At 39.4% G+C, this 23,303-nt stretch overlaps 1 protein-coding gene across 4 annotated transcripts in view; it reads right to left on the reverse strand.

Annotated features, from left to right (window-relative positions):
• The window catches only part of STXBP6 (syntaxin binding protein 6), a 107,001-nt gene extending 87,316 nt beyond the window's left edge, over window positions 1-19,685 (reverse strand). The window contains exons 1-2 of one of the 4 annotated variants that reach the window (XM_021402729.1): window positions 18,868-19,685; window positions 6,074-6,184 (exon numbers count right to left, since the gene is read on the reverse strand). The gene's annotated coding sequence lies outside the window, so the exon portion shown is untranslated. The remainder of the gene's footprint in view (window positions 1-6,073; window positions 6,185-18,867) is intronic. The other 3 variants (XM_021402726.1, XM_021402728.1, XM_021402727.1) reach the window with 3 other exon arrangements.

Consider the following 23,303-nt stretch of genomic DNA (forward strand, 5'->3'; position numbering starts at 1 on the left):
AGCCTTTAAATTTCTTCAAATGTATGTGTAAACGTATACGTACATATATATATATCCTTGCAACAGAGGATGAACAGAACTCATTCTCTGAACAGGTAGTTTCACAGATCTGCAGTAGAAGTAACTATTGATAAGACAGAGACTACAAACCTTAACTGTTTAATTAACTTCTCAAAATGCTGTCTATATATAGAAGAGCATTTCCATAAAAACATGCAACTGCAACTTATCCATGAAAAATCACTAAATTTTTTGAGATTATATTTCACAATAACTTTAGTGGAATTCAAAGATTTCATTATTTCACATTTTCTCTACTTTCAGTGCACGTTTGCACAAAATAAAAAATGTCTTTTTACACACACATTGTTATAACTACTTGATAAAACAAGTAGATCCTGCTTAGCCCTTCCCTTTTGCATAAAAAGATTGCTTAATAGCTCTTTACTCTTCTGAACTAAACTAAAATCCCTGCCAGGAAAACTACCCATTTAGAATTACTCATAGTAGAAAAACACTAAAAACAACTAACTTATTTCCGAGGGTAAGACTAGAAGGTAGCAAAGTTTTCATTATGGAAAGAACCTCAACTAATTGAAATTGAGAAAGACAGGTCTGGAAAGCATTTTGAAAGATGCAGTCCCTCCTGGGGAGGGCTCCAGCACACATTTACAGCTAGTGCTTGTCTAAAATGATTTTAATGCCACCACAATATAAAGTCCCTCCCAAAGTATTTTCTCTTCCAGGAGATGATGCCATGAAGGATCTTTCCTAAATCTCTCTAAACCAAAGGAAACTCATCACTTCATGAATGTTAAACAAAAAAATGGGGGTGGTGGGTGATGGGAAACAAGCTATGCCTAGGCCTATTTAATATCTTTTTATCCTGCTTGCTTACTAATGTCATTTATATCACTTGAGACACCACTGCTCCATAATAGTTCAAACTCACAACCACCAAGCTGTGAACCTATGTAATATGAACAGGTATCTTAAATTTATAATTAAAGAAAAAATCAATAAATTGGTCTCATATAACCAAAAAATACTGTCCCTTTGATGACGTAAAATTGGTTTGAAAAGCATTAGAAAAAATTAAATCTTTCTATTTAGTACTTGATAATCACATCACCTAGCATTTGACAGATGAAAATGATAGACACCCGTCAGTCCAGAAGATGACTTTTTTTTTTTTTAACTAATTACAGGATATAAGGTCCATGTCTGAAGAATACATGTTCTATTTGCATCACACAGTTACACTGCTCCATTAGTCATTCCTCTATTACATATACATTCCAATAGAAATACTGGGTTATTGTCCACACTTGTGACAAATAAGTCAAAGAAAACTGCTGGGCTTATGAACAGGATAGAGGTATCCAACACTCATAGATCACTTGCATCTAAACTAGAATAGCTCAACATTTTCACAGCAAGAAGTAGATGGTATGCTTTACTGACTATAAGTGGCGATGCTGACAAGTGTTATAAAAGACCGACTCCTTTCCAGATGCTAGAAATTCTACAAACATGTTAGAGCACCATGAGAGAATTAAGGCCATCTACAAGAATTTAAACCAAAATCATGTCTATTTGAAAATGGATTCAAAAACTGTCATTTACAGTGAAGTTGTGATTTTCATATAATTAAGAAATCCACAAAGAGAGCTAAATGCATACAAGTCTATGGGGGCACTGACATATTTTTAGCATTTCTATGATAATCCAGGCATACAAAAGTAACTGCTTTTCACCACAACTAGTACATTCTGTTCAGCATCTCTCTACTCCAAATTAATCGAGCAGTAACTATTGGCCTCACTGTTTTGATATACATTTGAGGGGTGCCCTGAGCAAATCCATAGCCTATAAAATTAAAAAAAAACATAAGACCAGTTCTGGAATTTCCTGCACATTTGCTGACTTTCTTTCCCCCAGCAGATCCCTTTCTGTACAGGACTACTTGTACATTGTACTTCAATACAATTGAAACGCCACAATTTCATTGCATGACCTGAATATACAGAATTAAATAGATAATGACTTCAGATGACATTTAATCAAAACCCTCAATTTATGGATCTTCACTACGTAAAAAATCTTTTTTTTTTTCTTTGGAAACTATGCAGGTGGTATAGCAAAAAAGGAGTTAGAAAGAAAGCATTTTATCTCAATGTTACAACCCTTGAATATTACTCATTCTGATCCACACAGCTTTGAGTCTGTTCACTTTTTGGGTGTAGTCTCTGAATGAGGTAACTTTGAAGCGACCTCAACTGCCACTTCCTATGGAACTTGAATTCCAGGAAAAATGCCTAACTCAGACATTTGAGCCTATTCCTTCCAATCAAAATATACTTGTAGATATAATTTTTTAATATTTCATAAAATGAGAATCAAGAATCTATTTCCTTAGTGGAAAATTTTGATGTGAACGCCATCCAAGACAGTTTAAGACTTAATAAAATTTCCTTACTGCTATTACTCTACAACATACATTCAATGAGTGCAATACTTGACTTATTTTCTTGAGTTCTATTTAAGGAGGGTGGGACAGGAGAAATCTACAGCACTGCAAGCACATGTGAATGAAGTCGGCAGTAAACATATGACTGAAGCTGGTCTAACTTCAAGATACAAATGCATAGGGGTGTAGATGAGAGAAAAGTTGGGTAAGGAATTTCATCATCTCTTCAAGTCCATGCAACGTGTTTTTCATTCTCTTAACTGAGAGCACCCCAGACTTAATTTAAGAGTAGACTTCAGCCCTATTTCCTGGCCGTACCAATCCTCAGCCAGCCGATTACATGAGTTTTTCATACAGTGCTCTCTAACCCAATCACGACAGACTCTGTAGCTCTCATAGACAGGCTGCCCAATTCTCTTTTTTCCGTTCCTGCACTGCAAGGAAGATGATATTTATGTCTTACAGACAGACAGGAAAAAATAGATCCTTCTAACGCAGCTAGGTTTTCTCTGCCTTCAGGTAGAAAGACTTGCCCTTCTCAGAATCTTATTGCAGTAGTCAGGAAGCCAGGAAAACTGTATCTACTCAAGTTCTTTCAGTAGTTTAAACTTGAGTTCCCTATTTTGCATTAAAAAAAAAGCCAGTCTAAAATATGGGTATTCCTTTACCATGTGAAGAGGTAAAGAACTTCCTGTTATCTTGACACTACTACTACCCAGCCTGGAAGGATTGCTTCACAGCAACCCCATGCAACAACATGGGTATAATACATATGTTATAGCTTACATTACTTCTGTTCATGGTTAGATATTATTTGAACGCTTTTATATAGCTGTGTTCACACTGAGAAGACTAATGCTTTCAGTAGACCAGTGTATTTGGAGCCTTATGAACTTATTCTGACACCTGCAAGCATGTCTATAAGTAAAAGATGGATATTTGCTGAGCATTGAAATGTACATGGTACTCCTAACTTTTGTAAACACATCAACTATTGCAAGGTATTTGAGAACCAGCAAGTCCAAAACAAAAAAAAACTGAAGAAGGCATACATAGAAACTCAAACTGGTACTGTCCTTAAAATTGCCATAAAGTTCCTGCTCTTCCGCTCTACAAGCATGTTGCCTTGTTAAACACACTATGTAAATCAGGTTGAAGAGCAAATTCAAATGTCCTCCAGTTGCCTTTACTACCGCACAATAATATTATTTACTGCTTTTGTGTTCTCACAACTGCAGTAAGAACAATTAAGATCTAGGAGTACCATGTGCTCAGCTCTGGAGTTGTATTTGTGCAAATCAATTCCATTCTGTTATTTTCTGAAAGGGAAGAAAATTGGCTCAGCACACAGATTTTTTTTTTGCCCAATTATGATACAGTGAGATGGGCAAAGAACTGTGAGAATGCAAGTTGAAATCAAAAGGAAAGCATTTTAAACAAGTTTCACAGCTGTAATTTTCTAAGATTTGATTATGACAGGTTTTAGGAATAGTTATCTTCTCAGTTCACAGCAATATCATGCAAAAAATAAAAAAAAACCACAACAGGAACTTGAAGGTAAGAATTCAAGCCTTGAAAGAGTTCAAGTTTTTTTACATAGAGTATCAATGTGCAGCTTAGATTAAGAATAGATACCTGAGACAAAATAGAAACAGACTATATCCAGCAAAACAAATGCAGCAAGGCCACAGAAGAATCACAACCCGTGGACGCTGCAAAAAGAAAACCACTAAACATCATCCATAAATGGGTCTAATAACGTGCACTTATCTTTGCGCACTTTCTTCTTTTCATTCTTCACTACAGTAGCTGAACCTGATTTTCCAGAAATTCAGATGTTTTTGTCAAGGTTCCAATAGCACTAAAAGCTTTAATAAGTGGGATACTATCAGCATTACAGTACTTAAAACATGCATTGTCCCTACTTATGTGTTGAACAGGAGTCAACTGAGTTTTTAAAGTTGTTCTGGAGGAGGAAAGGTAAAGATCCTTTGTATTATTATTATTATTTTCAATCTCCAAAAAATAAAAAAAACAGCAACAACAACAAAAACGCCTATTATTACATTTGCTTCAACAAAGATACAAGCCTCTCATATGCTAAGGAAACATGTCTTAACGACCTACTATCTGAGAACCTTTATCTCATGAAAAAAATTTCATACAGGAAGCATTTCAAGAAAAGACAGGCAACTGGTAAAACCAGCACCTATTAACATGAGGCACATGGCATGATATAAATATTGTTCAGACAATTTCTTAAAAGGCTTTCTTCTCATTTTTACAAGGATATTAATTTAACAAAAAATACATCTATATGATAGCTGCTTCTTAATCGACATGAAAGAGATTTTGAGATTGAAAATGACAGAGATAAGTGCATTCTCTGCCATTAGCTACTATTCCTAGTAACGTTTCATTCTCTCTTGAAAAAGCCATCTTTTGTATGGCCATCTGCACAGTAAGTGATGACAAAGAAGGAGAGAGGTTTTCCAAGCAGGGACGTTATCAGTAAAATGTGGGTATAGCCATAATAGCCAGATGTGTATTTCATTATTTTAAGTTGCTCACTCAGCTTGACAATTCTAGCACCATTTATATACTTGAGAGAGAATCTGCTTACTGTGGGAAAGAACAACTTCACAGAAACCTCAAGAGAACTGAAATATTTCCATCCAGAATCAAGCAAGGATACAGTGTTAATAAACCTTCAAAAGAAGCCTTTGCAGATAAACCTTCCAAAAAATGCTTTTTGTCTCAGCTTTTGCGTTTAGTTCAAGGACAAAAAAAAAAAAAACCAAAAAAACACGTTTACTGAATCAACCCAAACAATAATTCTTTTACCATTACTTATATTATCAATCCAGAACATAACAGTGCTAAGGCTACTTTACTTCTAAGCAATTCTGGGTACTGAAAAATGTGAAGCCCTGCAAACAGACTTAGTTTTATTCAGCATCATATTCTACTTAACAGCAGATTTTTACAGATACCTGAGACAATTTATATCTTAATTGAAGCCTAGTTTTCCAACTAAAATCAAATATCAAACAAACACACAAAAAACACAGATTTTCATATCCATTATGTGCTGAGTTTCTTTCTGAAAAAGCAGAGATCTCAAAACTAAATAAATTTTTAATTCACCTAAATTAATAGTTAATTAACAGATGTTACTCCAAAAGTAATGACTCCTATTTATTTCTATAGAAATTACAACAGATACAAAGACCATAATAATACTATTTGACAGAGCAAATTCTCAGCTACAAAACATCTTTTTCAACATAGTCACTCCCATTAGCAATACATTTTCACCAGCAATGAACAAGAGCCTGTATGCCACGCTCATAAAGCTCCACGCCAGTACAGGTGACCCACTCTTTCAGAGCTGCTATGATGATGCCATTGCTAGGATCATCTTACCCAAGCATTCCATCTTTCATCGGCCCAAACAGATATCAGTCAGAAAGTGCCAAATCCAGACTATACAGTGGGTGTGGTAGGACAATCCTGTCAAGATTGCCAATGTGCTCCACAGTCTTCAAAACGACATGGGGCCAGGTGTTACCCTGTTGCAAGAGAAAGGCTGTCTTCACTGACCTGACTCTGGAAGTCGGAGCCTTCAGATTAGTCCAGGCCATGATGTCGCAGTCAGTGTTGATGGTTTGTCTACGTTCCAGGAAATCCTGAAGGATCATCCACTTTTCTATTCTAAAAGACAGTGAACATCATTTTACTCAGTAACAGCTGCACCTTGAATTTTCTCTTTGATGGGGAATTCATATCTTGGGACTCCATGGACTATCATTTTACCTCTAACTCACAGTAATGACACTGCATCTTGTCATGATAGGGGAAATGGTCACCTTCAGCATCACATTGGTTCAATAGGTCCTGACAAGCTTGCATACTGTGTTCTTCCTGCTGTGATCATTCATGAGGCACACTTGATGCAAGTTTTGCAGTATTCCAATAACCCTGCCATTGTTTCCAGGGCACTGAAGCCAATATTCAGCTCTGTACACAGTTCCCTGGTCATGATCTGCTGATTCACACAGATGAGCTTATTGAGACACTCTTCATTCTATGGCGTGATAGCTGTGCATGGCCATCCAAAACACGACTCGTCTTTCACGTTCCTTTTGCCACTGCTGAAACGCATCACCCACTGCCTTTCCATTCTTACATCCACCATTTGGTCTCCGTAAACATTCTGCAAGCATCGATGAATGTCAGTGGGTGCCATATCTTCCACATGGAGGAATGACACACCTTTGCTTCACATGCACTTCCAGATCAGGTGCCATTTTGCCGTAGGGTCCCTCTGCTGCCATCTGTCCCATGGCAACAAAATGCAATGGAAAATTGGCAGGAAGGTTCAACTTCAACTGCTATGCCAGCAACATCCACCTTTGATGTTGTGGGCCAACATAATAAAATAGGTAACACTACTTTCAGAGCAGCCCTTGTATGTTAAAATAATTTTTTAATCATTACAAATGGAAATTTTCTTATTAGGATATTTGTAATTATGATAAAGACATCACCAGTATCTGAAGCCTTTTAAAAGCTCAGACATCCTGGAAAAAGGAAATAAGCTAACCAGAGCAGAAGACTGCCTTTCAATGTTCTCTATCTTGTGATACACATAATCTTACAATGAAATCAATTTCTACTTTCTGTCAAAAATTAGAAGATAACTAATTGATTTATTTCTCTTGCTTTTGAATCTGCATTAATTCAATTTTAAGCTTTATTAGACACGGAGTACATTGCGCAGTACTGAAATGCAAACTGTTAGATTTGCAAGCACCCAGATAACCAACCACTCAATGACACAAATTTGTCTTTTTCTTACTTTTAGTGAACATGTATTCCTACGTTCTCCTCTCTACACTAGCAACACAATGGCCTCTTTTCTCCAGTATAACAGAAGCAACCATTTGTTACCTATCTCACGTTAAACTCCAGGGACCTCCTTTCATTCTGCATTCCCAAATGCAGTCTCTTATTCTGTACGTACTTTTTGCAGCTTTTTATTCAAGGACATTCTGGAAAAAGCTATCCAGCTCTGCTAATTCAAATGTGTTTGTTTTTATTTACTATTTATTATTATTTACTCAGTGAGTGTGAAGTATTTCACATCCTCCTGCCATAGTGCAGCATAGCTGGAAAGACACAGAATGTACCACAGTGGTATTTACAGAACACTTAACTTTCATCCCTTATCACCAAAAACTTCATTGTTCCATTTAAAGAACGTAAATCTCAGAAGAATCAAAAGATCAGAGAAAGGAAGAACTAGAAAAGAAGAATGTTCCTCTGTCCACAGAAGATGCTTTCTTTACAAGATAAACTGGACTGAAAGATAAGAATGAAATCATGAGAAATACTGAATAAGTAGACAAAGTTATAAAGGCAGAAAGTGTCAGGAGAGAGATTAGACAGAATAACACACAATCATGACCAGGTCACGGAAATAATCCTTGTTGAGGAAGACAGCTGAACCAGTGCTACTGGTTCAGTAATCAGATAAACAGCTCCACCAGCTTCCACACTTCAAATGTTAAAGTCTACTCACATCCTGGTTTGCTCATGTTCCAGTGGTGCTGAATTCTCACCTCTTTTCATATTGACCATGCTTGTAGGGAAACTGCTGTACTTTCTCAAAGTATTATAGTATCTCCTTACCACTTCCAAAAGACTTGATTCAAAAGAGCATCACAGTTCAGGTTCTGCTTTTCTGATCTCTGGGAAGCTCATATGGTGAAATAATAAGAATCATATTTCCCTTCCTCCCAGGGAAACACACATACACAAACTTATGTATACACACACACATATATGTTTATATATGTGTGTATTTTGCTAGAAGAGTGGAAAACATATATACTTATATATGTGTATATATATATGTATGTACATATATATACACACAAACACATTTCTTTCAGCCTTTCACAACAAAAAGTTTCTCTAGCAAAACAATAAGGGAAAGAGACTGTCACCTCTGTCTTATGCTGTCTTCTTAGAAGAGATGGTGTTTTGAAGTTGAAACAAAATAACAAAAATGATGGTAAACTTTCCTATCAAAACTGAGCATGTTTGGAATTTCAGACAAGCCTATGTTGCAAGAACACGTAATACATCCACATAGTAAAGTGAACATACAGAAAGATAGTTCTGGATTTATTGGTTTATTAACAGCACGAAGTGAACAAATGTGTTCATTTAACTCTGGCAGCCAAATCAGGATCAGGTCCCTAATCTAAACACCTAAGCATTCACATGGGTGACTTTTATAGCTGCACCTGTGAAATTCGTTTCCTTCTTGTGCACAAACAGAGTACCTACACAAAGTAGGTCAAACTGCAAAGCAAGGCACAACAGATGTACACAAAGAAAGGCAGGAAATGCGATAGTCCACAGACGTCATTGACAGTTCTACTCTAAAAACCTGACTTTATTATAAAATGTAAAGGGAAAGAAGTTTCTATTATCAAGAGGGTGAGATTCTACGTAGTATAAATCCACAGCTTCAAATACCAAGGGACTTCAAATGCACACTGAGTTCCAGTCTTTCATTGAGTTGCATAAAAAGATAAAGTCTTATACACTGGCAATCTATAAAGATGAAAATAGATGGATTATGATCACAGGTTTACCACTGAAGTATAGTGTGACCTTAAATAACTCTCTTAAGGTCATTTATTTCAGCAGTAAATTTGGGTAACCACACTTAGTACACAGATGTATTGAAAAACCTCAGCATTTGTAAGTGCCTGTGCAGCCCCAGGTGGCACACTGCTGAGTACTAGGACAGCATTACTGGTGTTGCACAGCTGCATTCCTCAGTCCCATTAATCCTCTAGAGGAGGTCTGTAGGGAAAACCCACTTAGAATTCCAAGTGCAACCTGGATTGCTGGCAACAACTTCCTCTACTGTTCACAGTAAAAATTAATAGAAAACAAAGAACAAATACTAAAATGTGTGTGGTTAGCTTTTGAATGAGTAGCAACACTACTTCAGTACACAGAAAATAGTTAGCATTGAAAGTTTCTCCAAGGTTTTGAGTAAATAATTTGAAAACTGCACATCATTCACATCAGCTATTTCTCTCTGAAATAAGCATGTAACCACAACATAACTCAGCATCTTGACAGTACACTGCTTCACAAGTTTCCATAGGGGATAAACATCGAGTAAATAAGTTTCTGATATTCCTGGAGAATTCCCAGTTTGTTACTTCTTGTTTTTAACCCTTGGTTGACGAAGATCTAAGTCAGAAATCACCTCAGCAAACTCAACACACACAAATCCATGGGCCCTGAAGGGGACCATGCACCAGTGTTCAGGAAGCTGGCAGAAATGACTGCCAAGGCACCCTCTATCATCTTTCAGAGGTCAAGAAGAATGGAATAGGTGTCTGAAGACTGGAGGTAAGAGTCCAGTCTTGTTTATATCTTAATCAGTGACCTGGATGAGAGGATAGAATGCACCCTCAGCAAGTTTCCTGATGATGCAAAGATGGAAGGGGTGGCTGACACAGCAGAAGGCTGTGCTGCCATTCAGAGTGGCCTGGACAGGGTGTAAAGATGGGAAAAGATGAACCTTATGAGCTTCAACAAGGACAAGTGCAGATCCTACACCTGGGGAGGAATAACCACATGCATCGATACAGGTTAGGAATTGACCTGCTGCAAAAGAGATCAGCAGAGAAGGTCCTACGTGTCCTGGTGGACAGCAGGTTGACTGTGAGCCAGCAGTGGCCAAGAGGGCCAGTGGCATCCTGGGATGCATTAAAAACAACATGTCCAGCAGGTTGAGGGAGGTGATCTTCTCCCTTTACTCTGCCCTGGTAAGGCCATATCTGGAGCCCTGCGTCCAATTCAGGGCTTCTCAGTATGAGAAAGATAAGAAACTTGGAGAGAGAGTCCAATGGAGGGCCACAGAGATGATTAAAGGCCTAGAGCTTCTCCCATATGAAGGAGGGCTGAGACCTGGGACTGCTTAGCCTGGGGAAGAGAAGACTGAAGGGAGATCTTACCAATGCTTACAAATATCTACAAGGCAGGAGTCAAGTGGATGGGGCCAGGCTCTTTTCAGTGGTGTTCTGCAACAGTACAAGAAGTAATGGACCACAGGAAGTTCCTTGAAAACATGAGGAAAAAAGTTATTTATTTTGAGGGTGATAGAGTACTGGAACAGGCTGGGGTTGTGGACTCCCCTTCTCCAGAGATATTCAAAACCCACCTGGATGCTTTCCTGTGCAACCTACTGTAGGGAACATGCTTTAGCAGAGGGTTTGGACTAGATGAACTCCAGAGGTTCCTTCCAACCCCTACAGTTCTGTGATTTCCACAAATATGCACAAAGAAGAGTAAGCTCCCAAATAAGCTAATGGTGAGGAAAGGGAAGCAGAGCTGCAAACCTTGTCACCCACCTCATATCAATGCAAGAGCACTGTAATTAACCCTGAGTGACATCAGGATGAAGCTTTACCTCATTCCAGACCTGCACATTCTCATGCATAAGTGGTCATTTTTGTAAAAAAGAATGAATCAGTAGGTTAATACACAAGTAACTCGGAGTAGGATTGGATGCACACACACCCGAAACCATGACAAAAGATTAACAAGGCCCATCACGAGCATCTATTCTCCTACTCCAAACTATCACCACTTTTCTCAAGAATATCAACGACAAAAAAAAAATTATTTTAATTAATGTGACTTAGACTAACATGTATGTGTATGTAGATTATATAAAGTATGTCTCTTTTATGGAAAAAAGTAAACAGTAATGAAGACATATGTCAGCTCTCAGCTGTTATCTTTAATGTTCTCTCTTTAGGAAGTTAAGATTAATGATTTATAAAGAGTAAATTTTAAAAAGCCACTAGTTCGAAATATTTTAACTGCGTACCTTTTTTCTCCAAATTTTGAAACACTGTTAAGAAATTGAATACGATCTGAAACTATTTGACTTTTAGTTATTTTTTCTGAGAATCTAAGGGTGCCGTGTACTTAGCTCACATTTACTAGATTCCATAAAGTATGGGCTTTTAATTTCTTATTCCTTTACAAGTTGATACATTACTCTTCTGTCAGTTAAGTGGTTAGATTGAAAATACCATAAAAGACACAGGTTTTGCTTTTATTTTGAAGTATTAAATGTAATACCCTGTCTAGGCATTAAAACTAAATTACTGGTCCCAACATGATCCTGACAAGCCACATTGATCAATGAACTCTCTTACCTTCATAAAGCTTTCCCAGCAGCGTATGCACACGACATAATACAAGCAAAGACCTGACCTAAGACTCAAGTTTTAAGCACAGACTGAACCAAAAATGAGCAGCCTCCTAAGACCCAAGTTCTCATCATAAGAAAAATCCTTAGTCTTAGATTTGGTTATTTCAAGAATAGATAATATACTATAACATAACACTTGATAAATTCATATCACCTAGTGTCTTATTTACATGTTAAAGCAGTGCCTGAAACCTATCTAAACTCGTAGGAGATTGAAAAGTAAAACAACTCCACCTGATGAAGCATGTCCCGTTGCTCTGGTCAAGTCCCAGTGAAGTCAACTACATTTTTTCTCTTGAATTTTCCTACAAATTAGGCCTGATCTTCAAAACTTGAATTTCGGTGACGAATTTCTGTATGCTTAGTTCAGGCCTCAGTAAACTGAAATTGTTCTGAATAAAGTAATCCCAGACTGCTAATAGATCATGCTCAAATTAGTTTGTAGTACAGAAAAAAAAACATTAAAAACTTTTAAATACTCAGTTTGGATTGTGTTTTTCAAAATACAAACCCTACACACTACCAATGATGCAGAAAGCATCCACTACTTGAACCACTCTTTGTACTGACACTCACTTCTGAACAGGTGCAAATTTGTATACTCAAAATTTAAGAGAACAATTGACTCATGATTTCACTTTCCACAGGCTCAATTAAGATTAAGCCTTCCCCAAAGTTTACGTGTGTTTATACTGAAACTGAGTGTCTGTACCAAGCAAGATAAAAATAAATAGTATGGGCACAATTTGAAAAATTTCAGGTCTAGTAATGAATAATTTCTCTCTTTCTACCTATAGAATCAGTCCTCCACTGCTTTTAATATAATACATATTGTTAATGTCATCTGTAAAGCACTAAGGTCAGAAGCCACAGGGAGGTAAGAGGAAAGTAACACCATTTCTGAAAGATGCCTGTGGAGTAATGAAAGGTCCAAGTTTAAGATGCTCAGAAAAACCATAACTTAATTTCAGATCTAGTAACTTAAAATTCCATTTTGTTTGTGAATGTCTTCCTGGCCTCACTTCACAGTTTGTTTACAAAGGGAAAAGAACAAAACAAAACCTTTTACCTCTGATACTGTCTTAACCAATGAACATTTAGATCTACAAGTAGAAATTTCCCTTCAACATTCTTCAAAACAAACAACAGTTAATCTTAACACAGATTTTCTTCTGAAGAGAAAGTCATGGATCTCCAAAATACATTAATAAATTTCTAATCACCTTAGAAACAATTATCAAGCAGGGGGGTTGGAGAAGATGCCCTCTATAGATCTCTTCCCCAGCCATTCTGTGATTGTCTGATATTCTGGTTTTACATCTTTAAGTCAAGTTGCTTTCTTCAGGATATTTTTTAAAAATTACTTCTTTTCTTTGTCTTTTTAAAGTGACAAAACTAAGATGTGAATCATAATTTTCAATACTTACCTCTAAATCTGTCTTTCAGAGACAAAGGGCAGCAGAATACATGTTCATTTGCTGGCCTTTCCCAGTGGAAAGATGCATACTGACAACAATGTTTTTTGTCTCTTCACATCACGTAACTTACATTCAGTGAAGAAAGGAATCAGGGAGTAAAGACAACAAGTACAGAACCCAGCTGTAGTAGCTGCATATCAGCAAAGAGCTGATGAACAGCAGGAAGACAATAAGAAATCCCTTTGTATTACTGGTGTGAGCAGACTACATCTTCCCTGGCACTCATTCTGTGCTCCACTGCATGCTGACTGAAAGAATAAGGCCCAAACACTGAGTTCTGCAACAAACAGTATAATGTGATAGGACAGAGAAGATAGTTAATCTACAGTGAATGAACTCTCATCGTACAGAACTTACTGTTACATATAGAGGTCACAAAGTTGCTAACGATCAATAACCTCTGTGTGTATCAGAATATTTGAGCACTCTTTATTATAGTGCTAGGAACCTACCATACAAATCCAAGAAAATAAACAAACTGCCACAAATTCCTTCTAACAGAGCAATGTTAACCTGTAAATTACTAGTTAAATTCATACATTGGACTATGATGACGTGATCATCCTGTCTCTTTAAATTCAGAAGAAAAGTTGATGTCCTCACACAATGTCCCACAATGCAAACAATTCAAGAGACAGCTTGTTAACATCCTAGAACTTCTCCTAATTACCAAGAGGGAGTTTCCAACAGTGAATTCCATATGGCCAAGTGTTTGCTTTTCTCCTCCTCTAAATTACACCAGCAAGTGGAAAGGTGAAAAAGGAACTGAAACACTTTCTAATTTTGCACTTCAACAATCCTGTAAAAGAAACTGTAAGCAAATTTAGGGAATTACTGTTTCAGATCTGTGACCAAGTAATTTCAAGATACAGAAAAATATCTTCTTAACCAGCCTGCAAGGACAGTGAAGAATCGTCTGTGGAAAAGAGTCCCAAAACTGAAGTCCACAAATAACAAACTTGTTGGTCAGTGCAGTTACCAACAAGAAATGAGAAGTAGTTATAGGATCTTTACCACAGATTAACTGCAGGCATGACCAAATCTTATAGAAGCTGTATTTCTGATTTTACTTTGTTGCAGTGCTTCAAGTAAAATGAAATGTTTACAGCACAACTTCCTTTGTGATTTAACCAGGTTAGTTTTGGTTCGGTTTAACTGGAGTACGAGTCAAATCACATCTATTACTAAGACAAGTTAAGCTGAACTGGTTTATATGGATGCAAACCAAACCGAACCCGTTTAGGAACTTGTTCTGCAAAGCCTCTCTATCTGAAGTGCTTCTTACACACATACTACTTGCTTTTTCTGTCTATTATTAACAAACCTGGTTGTAATCACTTCGTTTGAGTTTCATGCTACTTGGAAACTTCAGAGATGAAAAATCACATGCAATCTCTTAAAAAAAAAAAACAATGTGGGGAAAACATTCAAAGTCTATCACACAAGATATTCAGTCAAGGCAGCAGAGGAAAAAAAAAATAAAAGGAAAAGAAAAAACTCCTGGAGCTGGCATGGCTCTCATGCCTACAGTGAGAACACAACCAAGTTTAAAGGGCAAGGAAGTAATACCATTAAGTATCAGACCTTATTTTATGCATATTAGCTCACGATACTACAACTCTTAGTGACTCGTGTTCATAACATTTCATATGAATCCTGCTCAGCTGAGCCACCTAAAATGCTTGTTATACCTATTTTATTACAGATATCAAGATGTTACAGATCAGAAATATCTAGATTATTTTTCCCTGGGGCTACTGTAGCTGCATTAACTAACTGAAGTATACATATAAGAGTCAGAAGTTGGCAACATCAAAACCAGCTTATTTAAAGGTAGAACTCCCAAGCATTAAAAAAAAAACATCCAATGTCAGTGAAACCTTGAGAAGATCATAGTCTGCCCATCCAGAAGCATCACAGTGCCAGCTGCTCCCAGACTTGCAGCACTCCAGGACAACAAAGATGTCTTTCCCAACACTATCCACCTGAGAAGTTATGAAATGGCAAGGGGGAAAACAAAACACTTGAGCTAATCTGTTGTCCTGCAAACCCAATTGGCAAGGAATTAGGATCTTTTACACTTGTGACAAAGAAGCATCACATCATCATCTGTGTTTCAAAGTCAAATAATTTGGGGCAGAGGATGTCTGCCCTGAGATTAAAACAGAATAAAATATCCAAGCTTGACCTTAATGTTCAGCTAGGAACTCAGGAGCTTCACAATGAACAACTTCAGCCAAAAGTAGATGTGGACTCCAGGAAATGCATTCTGGAGAAAGAAAACTCTTCCAGAAAGTAGCTGCTGGGGATGGAGAGAGTATACTGGGAGTCTGAATGCACTGATTTTGAGAAACTGTCTAATCTCAGTTCTCCCCTCTATTACCTAATGAATACATTTCAGAAGTTTATTTCTGCTATTTATAGCCTTAAAAAAAACATTTGCTTCCTGAGAAACCATCCTTCATTTCTGTGGTAGAGCTTTACTCAGAAAAAGGCAGAGAAAAAAAAGAAGGGAGGGGGTGGGAAAAGGGCAGGTATAGGAGGCAGTGCCTCTCCCCTTGCTCCCTTATTCCAGAGTTCTTACATTTACATCAGTCTAAATACTCTATGATAGTGTCGGGGAAATTTTATTATTGCCTTTTTCTTCTCTTGTTAACATACTTTTTGCTTTGAACTGATACTAATTTTTTGTTCTCCTTTTCTCCAAGTTTAAGAAATTTGTCTGAAAATCTGGTTTAGTTACCTTCAAGTAAAGATGCTAGACTGGCCCTACTACATGTATGCTGACTTCTAACAAGAAGAAATAATCAAATAGAACACAAACTTAAATACGTTTACACACAGTAAATGCAGTACTGCATGCAGCAGTCATAGTCAAAAGTGTATTAATGAATGTGCTGGCATATCTGGCTACAATACAAGTTCATCCATTTTTCAAGTCCTTAACATCACTAGCAACTGCCAATCAAGGACTGAGAAAATTAGATGTTCTCTTGAAGGACTTGATTTGTCTCTGTATACACATTAGCTAGAGTGTTTTTGTTTGGTTAAAAACAGGAGAAATTAATTTGTTGTCGATCATCATGTTATCCAGACACACTGTCTTCCAAAACTGTGATTAAAACACTTTTGTAGAACCTTGGCAATGCCAGCTTACCAGCTGTACACTGAAAAGGAACATTAAGTTACAGAGGAAGAAAAGAGAAATGGAGAACAAACACGCTATTATTCAGACAGCTTATCTCCTCCAAAAACCAACCTATGGTTACTGCTCTCTAGACTCAGTATCATTGGATTTTATTCATATTACAACAACACAGGACAACTATGTTCCATATGGTTTAAAAACTACACCTTTTTGATAGAAGATATCTCTAAAAATTACACTCTAATCCACTAACAACAGTACAAATACAAAAAGTATTTGTTGAGGATCTCTTCTTATTTAAGAAGTAAGCTTCCAGTATAAATAGCTTAGGTAATAAAAACACACTCAGCTGGGAGGGAGCAAAAATCCATACTGAGGATTTTACAGTTAGCTGATTTTCATATCACTCTTACTTTCTAAAAACTCACACATGCACAAAACAAAGTGAGATATCTGACTCCACACTTGGAAGAAAAAAAGAAATATTTATTCTTGAGCCTTCTATAGCTCACACAACTGTGTTCTTGTCGTTCTTCCCTAACTCAAGGTGTTCAGATCCAGACTGCATATATAGGAGACCCTCAGGAATGTGGAGATAAATCAAATGGAGATGTGACATCAGTGGTGTGCGAGTTAAAGCAATCTCTGTTCCCAAAGCAAATACTCAAGGCTAAAAGACCTCCTACTTTGCATAGCACAGATCCTCACAGAATTTTTTCGCCCAGCAATTCCTTCATCTGGGAAAGCTATCGCAATAACAAGGCTTGGGCTAACCCTTAGAACAGTGCTTTCACCCTGCTTGGAAAACATCTTTGGTACTTAGTTTTACTTTATTTAACCTATTGTATCTTTAAAGGTAGCAGCTAACTTTTAAAGCATATTTTTTATATAAATCAATAATTTGCAGAAGGGAAATTAGTGTGGCATGACTACACCTAACAACAATCCCTCAGGTGAAAGGGCTCTAGAACACTTTGCTGAAACAGACCTTTTATCAGGTAATTTACCAGGTGGATTAACACTAGCCCCAAGGGAGAATAATTTCTCCTAGGGGCAAGAAGCTGTAAAATTGCATTTCACAGGGGAGGTGGAAAAAAAAACAACTGATCATCACAATTATTCACCCTTAGACTATCACAGGTATTTATTTATTGTTCGTTCCTTTAAAAGCCACCATGCTCGAGTCGTTAAGGACTCTTTAAAACTGCCAACTATGCTTGCAGAAAAATTCAAGAGTCAAAAGGTGCTTGGAAATGAGAGATACGAGGGGGAAAAAAAAAAAAAGCCACATGACTTTTAAGGTACCAGCAAGGTTCAGATTCACTAGTCTCTGTTCACCCCTCTCTTATGCAGGGGGAGCAGGATACCAAGATCCCTCCTGTAGCCAGATGCTGCAGCTTTGACTAGCTGAGGCAATGGTAAAAGAACTAAGATCCCGCATTGCCATCTTCCAGTATTTCACTACAGAGAAGGTCACAGTCCTGCCTTCAGTAATGCCGAACACAAAGAGATGCCAGATGATCCCCACCACACGAGTGAGAATTCTTGACTCTTAAAAGGAACGTCACGGGGTTGTGGATGCCGTTCAAGCAATGAGAAGCTACTTCTGACTCATAAGAAGGAAACAGCCAAGCTGAAGATATACTAAAAGCTTGTACTCACAGAAAGACAGAGGGCTTTTACAAGAGAACTAATTCACTCAACATAAATTCCTCTGGTTGTCTGACAGAAGGCAAAACGACGTGACAGAAGAATAGCACGTTTCTCTAAATTATGATAAATATTTCCTTGAACTTCAGACTCCAGCAGCATCGGTGCCACCCAACAGGAGAAAGAAGCCAGACAGACTAAGTTTTACTTTTCCATTAGCAAAGCCGGCTGTAACAGAAAGCAGAGAAGGCAGCGATGGCGGCTTCACCGGACTATAAAGGTTACTCCTAACATGTTATGCTGAATAAGACCAGAAGAGACACTTTACATTCCCTAGCCGGCGTTCCGCCGCACTTCAGTACTCCGAAAACCTCACCGAGAAGAATGACGGCGATACGCACGGGTGGGAGTCGGTGCCGGCGCGAAGCCCTCCGCCGAGCAGGGCAGCACCACCCCGCCCGTGGCAGCGCTGCCAGAGCCGCACCCGCCCCGCGCCCGACGCCTCCGGGCTCCGCGCTCCGACACGGGGCGATATGGGGAAGCGGCGTGAAGTTAATCGTTAACTCGCAGCCCGCTTCCTCACAGCTCCTCCGGCGGACTTCCCAGCCCCAGCAGCTCGGCTGCGGCTCAGCCCCCGCACCGCACACGGCGGGCAACAGAGACACCCCCCCCCCCCAAGCGGCCCCCCCACCCCCCCCCCCCCAAGCGGCCCCCCCACCCCCCCCCCCCCAAGCGGCCAACAGAGACACCCCCCCAGCGGCCACCGTGACCCGCGGACTTGCTGCCGCCGCCTTCCGCTCACCTCTCCCCTCCTCGCTGCAGTGGCGCGGCAGCTGCTGAGCAACCGCCGATGCTCTCAGTGAACACCGAGCCGTACCGCAACGTGCCCCGCGCCGCTCCGCACGGAGCCTCCGCAGCGGCGGCGGCGGGAGCCGCCGCTCTGCCAGCGCTGAGGGGTGAGGGCGGCCCCACGTGCGTCCGTTGAGCCAATCCGCACCACCCGCCCCCGCCGCCGTCCCAGGCCGCCCGCAAACCGGGCGTGGTGGCAGCACCCGGACGGGAGCCGGTTTGGGAAGTAGGGGAAAGCAAAGCATTAGGACGGGAGTTTGGGATCCCTGGAGGGGAGGGAACAAAGGAACCCTGGGCAGCGTGTGCCCCGAGGCGGCTTCAGGGCCCAAGCCCGGGCTGAGGGAGTTGGAAACGGACAAAGCTCTGAAGTGGAACGCATTTATAAAGCAGCCCTTCAGTTTGCTGAGGAGAACCGAAATGTGTTCGCATCTTGCCACAGAACAACAGCAATGTGGGAATGGCTCCAGCTTTTCTAAACGGCCCAAAGATAGAACAGCGCTACAGTAGCAATGGGAACCTTCGTCCCGGAGAGCAGGAGCGGCTGCTGCAGCTCGGGACTTCTCGAGAGACGCAGCCACACCCTTACAGACCGCCCCACACAGAGAGTGCGACTGGAAACAAATGTTGCCCCTGTACTCTGCTCCTGACTCGAGGCGACCAGCCGCCTCGTCGCAGTTCCCGCACCAATGCGTTCACTGTGGCCATAATTAACAACAACGACTTAGGATGAAAATGAACATTCTGAGCATATGAAAATACTTTTGTACCGTATTTTGTGATGTTTACAACTTTGTATTGTTGTATGATTGTAAACAGGAACTGTAATCAGTTTCCACTAGTTAAAGATATTGCACTGTAAATTGGTGGGCTGATGTGCGGGCATTTTGTTCCCACCATTCTGTCTGCTGGTTACTGGTGTGACATAGCGATAGTGCTTCACAGCGGCCTCAGTTTCTCGGTCCATTACTATCTATCCTACTGATGCTCCTGCAGGTTGCTCATGAAATGCGCTCTGAAATTCACCAAGTGACTCACGCTAATTCCAATAGATTTTGCACCGCTGTCGTGGAAACAGGCTGATCAACTTTTGTTGTAGGCAACAGCCTCCCACAAATGCCTTAGTGCCTCCCATCCTACAAGCAAAGTTCTTCAGCTCCCAGTGTCCTTCCCTTTTCCCTGTGTTTTGAGAATATTTTTCCAAGAAGACAAAAAGACAGCTCCCTGTTTAGTGTGAGCTTTGTTGCCAATTGAAGTTAAATGTCTCCAGCACCCTTGGGCTTGTGCCCAGGTGTGCAGCCAGGTACAAGCAGGGAACACAGACCACAACCCTGAGAGGCAAAGCTACAAACAATCGCAGAATCACTGAACTGTACGGGCTGGAAGGGACCTCTAGAGATCATCTAGTCCAACCCCCCTGCCAAAGCAGGCTCCATAGACCAGGTTGCACAGGTAGGCATCCAGGCAGGTCTTGAACATCTCCAGAGAAGGAGACACAGTGTAAGTAACAATGTTACTTCTTCAGATGATAGCAAGGACAGTCAGGCTGTTGTAGTATTGAGTCCTTCAAAGAACTCATTACTATCCTTTTTGGAAGGATAACTTGGGATTGGCCTGATGTATGTTTTTATCTACTGTGTGAATACTGAGTCTTCTGAACTTTGTGATGTCTCCACAGCCACACAGATCAGTAACAAAGAAGATGAGGAGGTCTTTAAATTACTGTTTCCAGAAACCAAGAAAAAAAAAGATGAATGTACACAATCAAAATGGCACCTATCAGCCCTTCAATCTTTTCTTCCTTTATTTATTCTTCTTTTACTTCCACCACTGTTTTCTGGTGGTTATTTTCTTTTTCCTGTAGATTCTCCACAGATGATGTGTTTCAAATTAGAAACTTGAATTCTAGCTTTTTTTTTTTTTTTTTTTTTCCTCCAGGTACTCTAGACTTTCAAATGCATCTCATTTTTGCAGCCATCATCTTTTGGTCTGATAGTATTTACTTTCAGTAAGTTAATTGCTACTAGTTATGCTAAATTATGTTGATAGATTTCAGGTTATGTTTAAGCATTTACAATGACACATACTGTTCTTCTAAAATGCCCTCTTAAATGTCCTCGGGCCTTGCTGGACTTAGTGCCATGCTTGTGCTCAACCATTGTTCTGATCCTACATCAGGATACATGTATTAGTTAGATTAACATACCAAAACAGTTCAACAGGCTTCAGTCTTCATCCCACACAGGTATAGGCAAGTACTTTTACACATGTAAGTAACCCTAAACAATGCCAAAAAAAATCTCTCAATGACCATGTAAAATTGTTTGAATGCCTTAGCGTTCTGACAAGTGATATCTAGTAGATGTAAATGAATACTTTGAGAGCTTAATGCACACAGCACTATGCCAGACTGTTTCAGAGAGCTTACTGTCATCATGGTCTTGCCTTTGTGCCTCTCATACACAAATCCTACACAAGTTTGTGCATCTCCTACACAAAGAATGCTACCTTGGTACAAATTAACCTCACTTCTGTCCTAAACAGCCCTTGCAGCAATCTCTGGAGAGGAGGGAGATCTTAAACCTAGCAAGTGATGCTGTCTTCAAACACTTTAAGTAATTCTACCAAAACACATCTCTTCACAGCCATGAAGATTTGCAGGGTTGAAATCTCAGACAGAAATGCTGAGCTTCTCTGTACAATCTGTGATCCTGTGGGATCAGAAGGGAGGTCCATACTCTGAAATTCCATGGGAATAGAAATACTACATCCTGGTGGTTATCTGGTTCTCCAAGACTCATCCAAGTATTCAAACACAAATCTTAGCCTTTGCTCCAGGAGCAGATGAGGCAGTTGTAATGGTTTGTATACAAGATAAGAAATATTCTTAAAATTAAATTTCAGATAATAAACTACTTCCCTGAAATATTATCTCTAAATTCAGGCTAATGAAATGTCATGCAGGCCTGGAAGCATGAAATCTATTACATCTGTGCAGCTGAGCCACTGGAATGCCTAGGACTGCCACTGATGAGTACCTTGATAAAGAAGTGATGAGCAAGATGTCTGTAGTCCATCAGAGGGCTAACAGAGGATTGTACAAGACACCATGTAGTGCTAAATAGGAAATGGAGCAGGCTGGAAATGCTCAGACGTAGCATTTAATGATACATAGCATAATCTGAATGAATACTGCCGATAACAAGTGTTGGTGTTCAAGTGTACAGCTAAAGTCACTAGCCAATTAAAATGCTTGACAGATGCAAGATGGTGATAATAAGTCATAAGACAGTGCATGATACAATGAACTGCATGGGGAGGGGAGCTTTGTCTTGGGCTTCTGGGTTTCTCAGGCTGTAGTGCTACACTTGCTGATCACCATGGCCCTCAGATCAGAAAACCCCATGTAGCAAATCCAAGCCTGTGATTAGAAGTAATGGAGAGAGTCAGGGGACAAAGTGGGTGGCAGAGGCAGGCTCTGGAGGCATTGCAGTCACCAGTGGGCAAACAGACAACCTGGAGCAGTTAGAAGGTGGGGGCTGGACAGCAGGAGGGGGTGACCATGTGGAGTGTATAAAGGCAGAATCCAGTCATCTTGTGATGAGCAGATATAGAACTATAGTGTATCCCCAGTATTCTGTTTGAAGGGCTATAGCTCTGTTTTTGTTTTTGCTTCAGAACAAAATAAGCAACATTGTTTCATCTAATGATGAAAGAGTACATGCATAAGTAAGAAAGTAAATTGGCAGGATCCCACCTATATTTCTTAAAATGTAGAAACACGTTTCTAACACAAAACTATGCTTTTTGTCAGACTGTGGAATGGTATTTTCTTCTGGAAGTACTCAATATTAATAACTGGGGCTTAACAAAGACAAATTTGCTACAACTTGCTACACAGTATCAATAGAAATTACTGATGTTTTCAAGAAAAGCAGTTTCTTCACTGTTATATTCTGATGTTCACTCATTTCCTGTTTAGATTAAAAATGATATCCTATCTGCAAACTCAGGTTTTCCCTAATTCATCTCCAACTGAAAATACAGTGCTTAATTAAGAATAAATCCCAAATAAATAGCTCTTAATTCAAATCTAATTAAGATACCATTAAGTTATATATAGAGGGTTGTGTGTGTGTGCATGTAAAATCAGAATCACAAAGTATTAGTATACATGAGGGCTATCCATCTTCCTCAGATAAAGGCATTAGAATTTGTTGTCACAGGATGTGCATGGACCACTTTAGAAATAGCATTGTGAGAATGAGATTAAGAACTCTCTTCCATGGCCAATGATATCTCAGAAAGCTTTCAGGCACATAGGAAGGCAGTAGGGAGCACAAATGAACCTTGGAAAGTAGAGGTCTTGACAGAATCATGACATTTTCTTAG

This window comes from Numida meleagris, chromosome 6 (genome assembly GCF_002078875.1).
Source record: "Numida meleagris isolate 19003 breed g44 Domestic line chromosome 6, NumMel1.0, whole genome shotgun sequence".
NCBI classification, from domain to species: Eukaryota; Metazoa; Chordata; class Aves; order Galliformes; family Numididae; genus Numida; species Numida meleagris.